General features: G+C 39.8%; 1 protein-coding gene across 1 annotated transcript in view; it reads right to left on the reverse strand.

Annotated features, from left to right (window-relative positions):
* LOC140905918 (chloride channel protein C) overlaps positions 1-9,201 on the reverse strand; it is a 28,798-nt gene extending 19,597 nt beyond the window's left edge. Inside the window, exon 1 of the mRNA XM_073329417.2 lies at positions 9,037-9,201. The gene's annotated coding sequence lies outside the window, so the exon portion shown is untranslated. The remainder of the gene's footprint in view (positions 1-9,036) is intronic.
* Positions 9,202-9,974: the final 773 nt, after the last annotated feature.

Here is a 9,974-nt window from a genome sequence, read left to right on the forward strand (position 1 = left end):
GTGATCAGTCTTTCCATACACACACCAGTTTTCCCCATGCCCATATTTGATTTCCACATTAACAACAGTCTGCACTTGCCTAAAAGCCACCCACATGTGGCTGAATACTTTTTTAATTTAGCTTTGTGAGTTAAGCACATACACTCTGCATCACTCTGGCTGTGTGGCAGAATCCTGCAACACCTGCACAATTATTTGTATAATGAAACAGGCCCACTCATTTTGAAAGTATCAAATAATGTTGTTCTTTGTAAGAAGTTTCACATTAAGATCCAAAATAAAAATCTCTGCCATAAACTCCGTAACCTTCCTCCATCTTCATTGCCCATGAGCTACACTGTCCTAGGAGTCTGACAATATATGGGGAGGAGTATAATGTCAAAGGGGTTTTTTGAAAGTGCTGGATTCAATTTATTTTAACAAGCAACCCAAATCAGCAATAGAGTGCTCTCAGTGAGTTGTTCTAATTTAAATGTCAGGTTCCTGTATACTGTATCTTTTTTTTTTTAAATCTCACATTTAAACTAACTGGGTCAGCTTTTCAAACTCAGGAATTTATGACATCATACAAACAAACATGTTCTCAGATCCCATACTTGTACTCAAATAATTTCAAAAGCACCTTTATATGCAGTCAACTACCCCATTTGCACACACGCAAAGTTTTCATGTACGTAATGTGCTTTTTTCTTTTATTGTTGGCTCAATTTAAATTCAGCATTTTAAAGTGTAGTCCACATAATTTGCTCATTTCTATCACTGATCAGTGCTCGAAGGATCACCATTATGAAGAAGGGATGATGGGAAGACCATGCATGATCTTCTAGAAGAAAAGAAAATCTTTATGCAATACATTTATCTCCTCACGTATTGCATGAACTTTGCAGCCTTCTGTATCAGATTGAGTAACTTTGCATTCCTGGGATCTAAATTTAGTATCCTCTCAACAAAGTGCCAGAAGGAAAAGGTTCTCCAACTTGCAAAATGACAAATTATTTCAGAGGGTGCCAGCAGAGAGAGACTTTGCTGATATTAAGGTAAATCTTTCCACAGTCACACTCAAGAATTACTTCACATATTAAGTGTTTTGGGCATCATGAATGTTAGGATCTTTTCTTAAACCTTCCATTCACTCCCAAACTGTTGCACTGCATTTTTCTTTCCAAATGCAAATGCTTCTCATACAAAATATAGGGACATTGGCTTATTAAAAGGGTGTGAGAGAATGTGTGTGTATATGTGGGGAGCCATCTGGTGAAGTGGATGCAAGTAAACTAGAAAAAACCGTCCCCTCTTATGGATGCATTCAAGTGATAGAATCATAGAAATGCTTCTATGTCCTGAACACATCTGTAACTTTTCACAGTGCCATATTCCTTTCCCAGCAGCACATATCAGCAGTCTTTACCCTGCCACAAAAGATTCTTCACTCACAATGGTTTCTATTCACTTTGCTGACCAGATACAAATCATACCTAATAAACTGCCATGAAATATACATATATACAGAACTTTGGAGCAATTATTTCCCTGTTAAAGGATGTTACTGTGTAATACAGCTTTAAGTTTTCAACTTTGTCATATTTTCTAAACTATGATCTCTTCGATTTACTTTCAGGTCTGTGACATTCCCCTTTACTGGAGTGAAAGCATGCAATAGCTAAACAATGTGGTTTGGATTTAGTGTTCCCATGCATCATCATGAAAATGTTTGTCTCAGCAATAGTGTCATTATTGTTACTTGGAACAGCTGCTCTACCATCTCTTTAAATTGAGGAAAACAAAGCATCTCCTTTCCTTACTAGTTTACAAGCAGGGAATTTAAAACAATTTAAAACAAGACTAGCCAATAGAGGGTTTATGAATATAGTGTTTCCTCACAAAGGAAGCAGAATGACCAGTACAACAACAACAAATAATAGTGTTGCAAATATAAATGCTGTTTGGTTCCCTCTGTTGGTAGCAATCTGGATCTGGATTTGCATCTGGATAGAAGGTTATTGGAAGTTCAAGCCCCACACTATAGCTTGGACTCCTGTGTGGACTGCAGCACTGGACATTAAAGGTGTCCTCTGAATGGAAAGTCAAAGAGAATTTTCTAATGGCTGTGTAGTTGAAGGTTCAATATCTCAATGCACATCCTGAAATGAGTAAAGAATAACCCTGGGTATCCTGGCCAGCATTCCCTGCCTAACTAAAACAGGTACTAACATCCAGTGCTGTGCAGGAACTGTTCATGAGAGCATAACAGCAGCTCTGTTTGTCTGTGTGGTAACTACCAGTTTTCCTGTTCTCCAGGAATGCAAACTTTCAACCTTTAATCACAAAAGGAGTCTTACTCACACAAGTAATACCAATTTTATTGAAAGTTCTCACGTGAATACAGACTACTCACATGATTAGGGCACCAATATGCTGGATCAAGCCCTAATTCGGCTTTTAAGCCAAGATTTTCAAAAGTCATTTTGAAACCCATTTGGACCCATTTTCACAAGTATGTACCTTCTTTCCCTCTGCACAACCCCCTCAGATTTCTTTCTTGATTAAAAGGAGGGATAAGCTTGTACGGAATCCTATGCTTACGTTTGGGTGCCTCAAACTTTTCAGTACGCAAAAGTATGATATACTTTAAAGGAGCCTGACTTTCAAACAATGCCAAGTACCAACTCTGAAAAAAAAAAAATAGATCCCTTTAAGCTGTCTGAAGATGGACACCCATTATTTGAAGCATTTAGAATCATTAGCCACTTTTGAAATCTTGACCTCAGTTTCCACCTTTTCAATTAGAGGAAGAGTAAAAATGAACTAAGGTGCCTAAGTGACTGGGGACCCTAATTTCCATTTCCCAAAGGAACAAACTCAAGTTAGTTTTGAAAAATGGGACTTAGGCACCTAAAATCATTGAGATATTTTTACCTGAAAGCTTTTAAGCTGAGGTAGTTTGATCTGAGGGCGACAATTGCACAGGACACAGCCACTCCTGGTCCCGTGCAGCATATCCAAAACAGCTAAAATAGCTGCAACCAAAGTGAAATTGGTTTGTTTGTTTGTGCTTTGTGACAGTTTCAGTTTGGATGTAAAATTTTTGGCACTTTTATTTATTTTTGTCTGAAGTATAATAATTTCCATTAACCATAAATGCTGACGTCTCAGTGAACATCATGGGTGGGAGGAAATGGGGTTTCCTAAGTGAAAAAAGTACACACACAAAATGTGGGCAAGATGCCAGAAATATCCCACTCAGTGGCAATAAGCCAAGATTTTACCAGTTTTTCATTAGATCCAACATATTCTGTAAAGTCCTGCTTAGACTCTATGACATTGTGGTTTCTGTGCAATTACCTTCTCCTGATCAAACTAAATCAACCTAAAAAAATTCCTTCAGTTAAAATGGGAAATAATGGATAACAGCTGTGCAGGTAATGATGCAATGGCAAAAATACGGAAAAGTGCCCCCGTCCCTTCCAGCAGATAAATTGTGTAAGATACAAAGCCTACAGGTTTAGGTATAAAGAAAATGGCCTGTTTTGTGTTACCGATACCCAAATAGGCTAGTCAGTGACCACTTTGTAGGCAATCTCTATGATACAGCTGTAGCACTGGGTACTCAGTGCCCTGTCTGAGCAGAGTTTAAAGCTGCAGCAATTAGGATAGGGTGGGAAGAACTCAGGCTATGAAAAATTCTTCCCTCACCCCTCAGTGTCACCTCATCAAAAGGAAGCAGAAGAAACAGATCCTGCCATGAGAAGCCATCCATCCACCTGCCTTTCCTGGGTGAATGTTGGGAGGATCTGACTGAAGAAATACCCAGTATTTCACTTTCTTAGACAATGTGGAATTAAGTCTTGAGATGCTATCCCTGGTTTTGGAAGAGACACTGGGTAAAAGGTGCTATTTCCTCACTCCTCAAAGAAAGAAAGAGAGCAAGTTGGAGAGGTACACTTGCATGGGGGTGGAGAAGGCCAGTGTCTTGGGAGGCACAAACGTTGCCAGGCTAGATATCATGAAGGATGGTGCCCATATAAGGGTTGTCAAGTGGAGGGAGGACACCACGTCTGAGCAGCACATGTTGTCTCACAGAGGAGTGAGACACATGCCACAGCAGCCAAGACAATGGGAAGGCCAGAGCATCTCCCAGGCAGCTTCTGCTGAAAATGCTCTTATTGATCCCCAGCAAGAGTTTAAAGATGCACCTCGTTTCTCCTACAGAACCCCATGGGAGGGTAGAAGCAGTACCTCTGGCCTCTGTCAAGGGTAAATCCCATCTTGGACACAGTTACTTCCATAGGAGCAGGGCAATGCAATTTACAGCCCTCTGAACCTCCAGGGGTGACCCATTTATACAATGCTTTTCATTTGCTGTGTTTGCTAAGCATCCTGCTTCACCTGCCCTGATAGAAAATAGCTTATTTTGGCGAGCTGGGATCATCTGGGACATTTTTAAAGCCAGACTCTGAATGTCCTATATTCAGCAGCATAAATCCCCCATTCTTATTAATTCCATGCATCAAGTTCTCCAGACACACGTTCCTCAATCTGAATTCTGTGCGGGTTTCCCTGGACTGCACTGTGTACTGAATGTGGCAAAATGGCAAGATCCTTACTCTAAGGAGTCATTTGCTTTGGAAGCTTGTGCTTCAGTTATAGCTCCTTTCTCTTTAACAATTTTAGTCTCTGTTGCAAATATGTTATTAGTTTCATATAGGACTTTCTCAGCCAGGGAAGACCTCACGCTTAGGTCACCCAAGCAAAAATAAGTGTGGTGATCTCATCCTAACCCCAAGTGGATGTGTGTCCATATCACAAAAGCTAACACAAAATTTGGCTCTATTAAGCAAGGCTGAAAGTCTGAACAGGGTTGGACTAGTAGGGTGTTTGTTACAAGTCAGCACAGAGGTGCATTTGTAGACCTGTGCGAGAAAGCTCACAAAGTGCCTGCCAACACTGTCTGGCTTTAGTCTTTGCTTTCATAAGAACTAAAGTTCACCAGCCTTTTCTTGTTAGAGGCAGAATAATTCACACTTACAATAAATAATACTTTGCCCTCATACAGCACCTTTCATCTCCAGCATCTCACAGTGTGGGAAAGTTCAGTATATGCTTTTATATTCACTGTGGGGTAGCCATAGCTATTTCATGAGGAGAAATGGCAGAGAAACACCAATGACTGAAAATCTTCAAATGAGAAATAGTTTTAAGATTATGTGCTCCAAGTCCTGGTGCATGAAAGAAGCTAGTTTAGCACAGAGTTCATGGCTGAGCTGTTACTTTTCCCCTCTTTGTTCCTCTTTCTGATTTATTTTTACATATTACCATCATATTTTGGTGCCAGAGGAAGCCCATTTGATAATATAATTGCAATGTCGAAACAGGTCCATATGAAAACTTTGGGGCACTGTACATTTTTTTAAAATGGAAAAACGTTGAAACTGAAATTTTTTTGCCTGTAATCACACCACTTTGGCTTGTGATCATGTCAGATCTCATAACATAAGCAGAGTCAGGCAGCTTCAGTACTTGGATGGGAGACATCTAAATGAAATCAAAGGAGCTACAGAGAATGGTGTCTTAGATTCAGTAAGCAACACTCTTCCCTCTGAATCAGTTCTAAAGCATTTCTCATCATGGTCTTACAAGACACAGTGGATATATCTAAACTGCAATTAAAAACTCATGGCTGGCCCATGCCAGCTAACTTAGGCTCGGGCTAAGAGGCTGTTGAATTGTGGTGCAGAAATTCAGGCTTGGGTTGGAGTCCAGGCTCTAGGACCCTGCAAGGAGGGACAGTCCCAGAGCTCAGGCTGCAGTCCAAGCCCAAAAGTCTGCAGCACAATTAAACAGACCTTTAGCTTGAGCCCCATGGCCCCAAACCAGCTGGCATGGACCAGCCATGGGTGTCTAATTGCAGTGTAGAAATACCTTGTGTTACAGGAGGTAAGTCATAAAATCAAGCCCTAACTATCCATGACACATCACAAGTTCAATGGATAGATTCAGACAATGGCTACACAGAATTCCACTCATGAGGGTGTAGGGGTGACACAGCAATACAAGGAAATTGTCCACAACCTTCATTTCACCAAGGCAGCTTAAGCTGGCTAGCAAAGCTTCTGCTGTGATTGACCCTGGAGAGGGCAAGTTGTTAATTAGAGTCCTCAGGCCACCAGGATTCAGCACATCCCCTGCAGTCTTTGCCTGCAGAACTCCACTGAACTGAGCGACAAACTCTAAGACAGTCAAAACAACATCTTCTACCTTCTTCTTGTTGTCTCCCCAGCCTACAAGCATTACCTCGGTCTTTTTCCAGATTGAGACTCAGATAATATATCATGTATACCACAAATCCTACAGAAAAGTCATTTCCATTCACCCATCTGTAAAATATGGTACTAATTGATTTGACTCTTCTTTTGACATAAATTAATAAATGAAATAAATGAATGTGTTAGTTTATGTTATGAAACATCTTCAAACCAGCACACTGCAGCTTGTCAACCATTGGATTTGTGTTTCAATGGTTTATCCTTTACTAATAACATTAACAAGAGCAATAGTATGAGGGAACAAGCAAATCTGTGTTATCTATGTGACATTCCACTTTATTGGTGCCTACATTCTGTTTGGAAAACTGCACACCAAGCAAACCTAACAGTGGATTTCCTTGTACTAAGCAGTTATTTCCCTCCCTTTGGGAATCCCACACAGTGTTGTCCCTCTTAGTGAAGCATAGTCAGTTTTTATTAAAGCAAATGTTCTCGAACACCTTTTTGCCCTCAATTGTTCACCTAAACTTTATCTGACCACAAAGCCATCAGATAAGCCTAATAATGACCAAGTGGAAACTGCTAAGTATCAGTCTATTTATTTATTTGAAAACAGACATCTAAGAACAAAACTGTAAGCTCTGGGGGATAAGGACTATCTTTGTGTTATGTGTTTGTACAGTACCTAGCAAAATGGGGCTTTGATTGGGGGCTTGCAGGTGCTACCCTCATACAGACAAATAATAATAAGTACAAGGTTTAAAATCAAGTTCTCCTCTTTTTAGGGATTGCTTTGATAACTGGAACACCCAAAATATGTGGGCAGCCTGATCCTGTTGAAAGCTCATCAGTCTCAATTTGCTGGAACTAAAATGTTAAAGAGGACCTTATGTACATACAGAGTTACTTCCAAATTTCCCTCAGGAAAAACACATTAATGGTTAGGGTGTGGGAAGGACATTTTCTGGGCAGTCACAGAAAAAGATGTTATTTAAATGTTCCCAGGCTCCCGCCTCCCAACCCGCAATGAACTCATTCACACACTTCTTGATGTTTGTCCATCAGGGTAGGGCTAGAGGTGGTAATGTGAGTCTTTCCAAAAAACAGTTAATGCTGTGCCTCAAGCTGAGTGTCATTTTGGGACAGTAATTTGGCTAGCAGGTTTTGCGCAAGAATCTATAGAAGTCATCAGCATGGCCTATGAGGAACAGAGGCAATGGTTCTTGGCTAGACACTTCCAACAGAATGGAGAGATTATGATACACCTCTCCTAAGTGGTGTTTCTAGACCTCTGATGTGTCGGTTTGGAGAGGATTTTAGCTGTAACTTCCAGAGGCCAGGTCTACACAATGGACCTATATCTGTATGATGACATTGCTCAGGGGTATAAAAAAATCCACACACTGAGTGATATAGTTATGCCGACCTCCCCCACCACCTCCAGGTAGACAGCACTACATTGATGGGAGAGCTCCTCCTGCTGACATAGCTACCACTTCTCCCGTCAAACTAATAGCATCTTCTCTAAAGCACTACACTGGTGCAGCATACCAGTACAGCTGTGCCACAAAGAGCTGTACATGAAGACAAGCCCTTAGTCTTGTTCCAGGGGTTAATTCAAACAGATGATAAATGCCATCTCATTGACTTGTCCATAAAGATCCTTTAGTACTTCTTCTAAGAATAAGTCCTGGCCAAATTTCAATTGAAGAGCCTCTCCCTTTACTCTACCAGTTTAGTTGGATACAGTATTTGTATCCTTGTGTTGTTATTAAACAGCTTCTGGCTTCCACTCCAGTGGTGGTAGAATTCTAGCAATAGATTAAAGGACTTCTTTTAAGGAAAGTTTGAAAAGACTCAAGAGTTTGAAAAGACTCAAGAGGAACTTGTATCTACATAGTGTCTTTCATTGCACAAGACACTATAATATTATTATTATGAAACTGAGTGGCTGCATGTTTATGGTATGGTGATTATATGGATTAATATTTTATTGCTTTTTGAGATGTGAATTCCTGTTTACCAGCATTTTTGTGCATTATTTTCCTTCTCTTCCCCCCCGCCCCATAAGCAAGGTTGTGATTAAGCTGCAATTTCTTCCACTTCTGGCTCACCCTTCCCAAGAACCAATCTTAAGGTCCATTCCTACAGGAATGGAGTCAAACTTGTGTTATTATGAAATGGAGTTCCAGCAATAGTTTCTTTATCAAGAGATTTTCTTTACCCTTTGATAGTCCTCACTATGACAGAGTTTGCTTAGACTAAATCCTGTTTACGGTAATCTGTTGTTTGCGCTTCTGACTTTGTTGTTTTATCTTGACTATGATATGTTTTATCTTATAGCATTTAATTCTAATAAAAGCACATATTAAAAAAAGGAAGATAATTGTGATTACTCAGCAGGTTATTTTTGTTTTGACGTGGCTTATTTTTATGGTTAGTTTGATCACCTAATTCCTTCTGCTTTATAATTCTTGTGAGTCGTCAAGGATTAGGGGTATTTCCCATTTCCTGTGGACCCACACATACCACACATACCACACAGGGTCACCTCTTTGGAGCTCTTCAAGCAATATCTGATACGACACACATCAGCATCCCAAATCTGCTTCAATCAAAGGGAGATTTGCTATTGGCTTCAATGAAAGCAGGACCAAGACCTGTATTTACATCCTGTAATCTTAATAAACACAGTGTGTGAAACATTTCTTTCATAACCTGAACGATGGCCAGAAAGGCCACACAACAAAGAAATAGCTTGATAATGTTTTACCTTGTAATAGTTCCTAGGAACACCTCTGCTTGGTCTGGCTTGGGTTTGTAAACCACTGGGAATCCACCATGGCTGGTGCTAGCAAGAAACTGAGCCAGTGAGGCAATGTTTTCCCTTCAGTGGAGGACTCTAACACAAGGCTCCATGACATCTCTGGCAAAAAACAATTCCAGGTTTAACCTGAAAGACACAAAACAGACGTCCAAAGGATTATTTAGTAAACAGGAAATGAGGCGTACTGTACCATGTTAGCATCTGACGAGTTTATAATGTGTTAGTAAATTACTTCAAGCTGGAAATCAATCTGTTTTATTTGCGAATATAAAAAAAGTAATTATCCAATAAAATTGCTTATCAAGCTTTGCCTCTCTGTGTGTTAAGATACATATGCATGGCAGGATGTTGTAAAAGCTATTCATCAACCTCCATGACTTTTCTCACTTTAAAAGAATCTTAATCCGAACTAAAATCCTCTGGAAATCTGTCCCAGATTAGACAGTTTGAAGTAAAGCACTTTGGAAAAATTCAAGCTTCCACTCAACTTTGCTGAAGTATTCATGGTAAAGGTGGTGACTGGGGGGTGAGCCTTTGAAGATTTCTGACAAACCAAATGTAAGGAATTTTTTTAAGTCTCTTGTAGCATCTTTAAGGTCCTGGGCAAGCTTTATGGGTTGTAGCTCTGCTGTTCATTAATTGCAAATTATGTAGATACACTTTATGGGTGGGGGTTGTTTTTTTTTAATGGTGGAAAGAGATGTAAAATAAAGATATTTTCTGCAAAATTCTAAAGTAACCTCTAAAGACATATACTGGGATAGAGCCTTACCACTGAGGTCAATGGAACTACATCTGTATACCTGGCCTGTGTTGTTTTATTATTTTATTGTCTTTCATTTTAGGTAATGTATTCATTTTTAAAGAGGTCTGTGTGACAATCA

Source organism: Lepidochelys kempii, chromosome 2, assembly GCF_965140285.1.
Source record: "Lepidochelys kempii isolate rLepKem1 chromosome 2, rLepKem1.hap1, whole genome shotgun sequence".
Classification (NCBI taxonomy): domain Eukaryota; kingdom Metazoa; phylum Chordata; order Testudines; family Cheloniidae; genus Lepidochelys; species Lepidochelys kempii.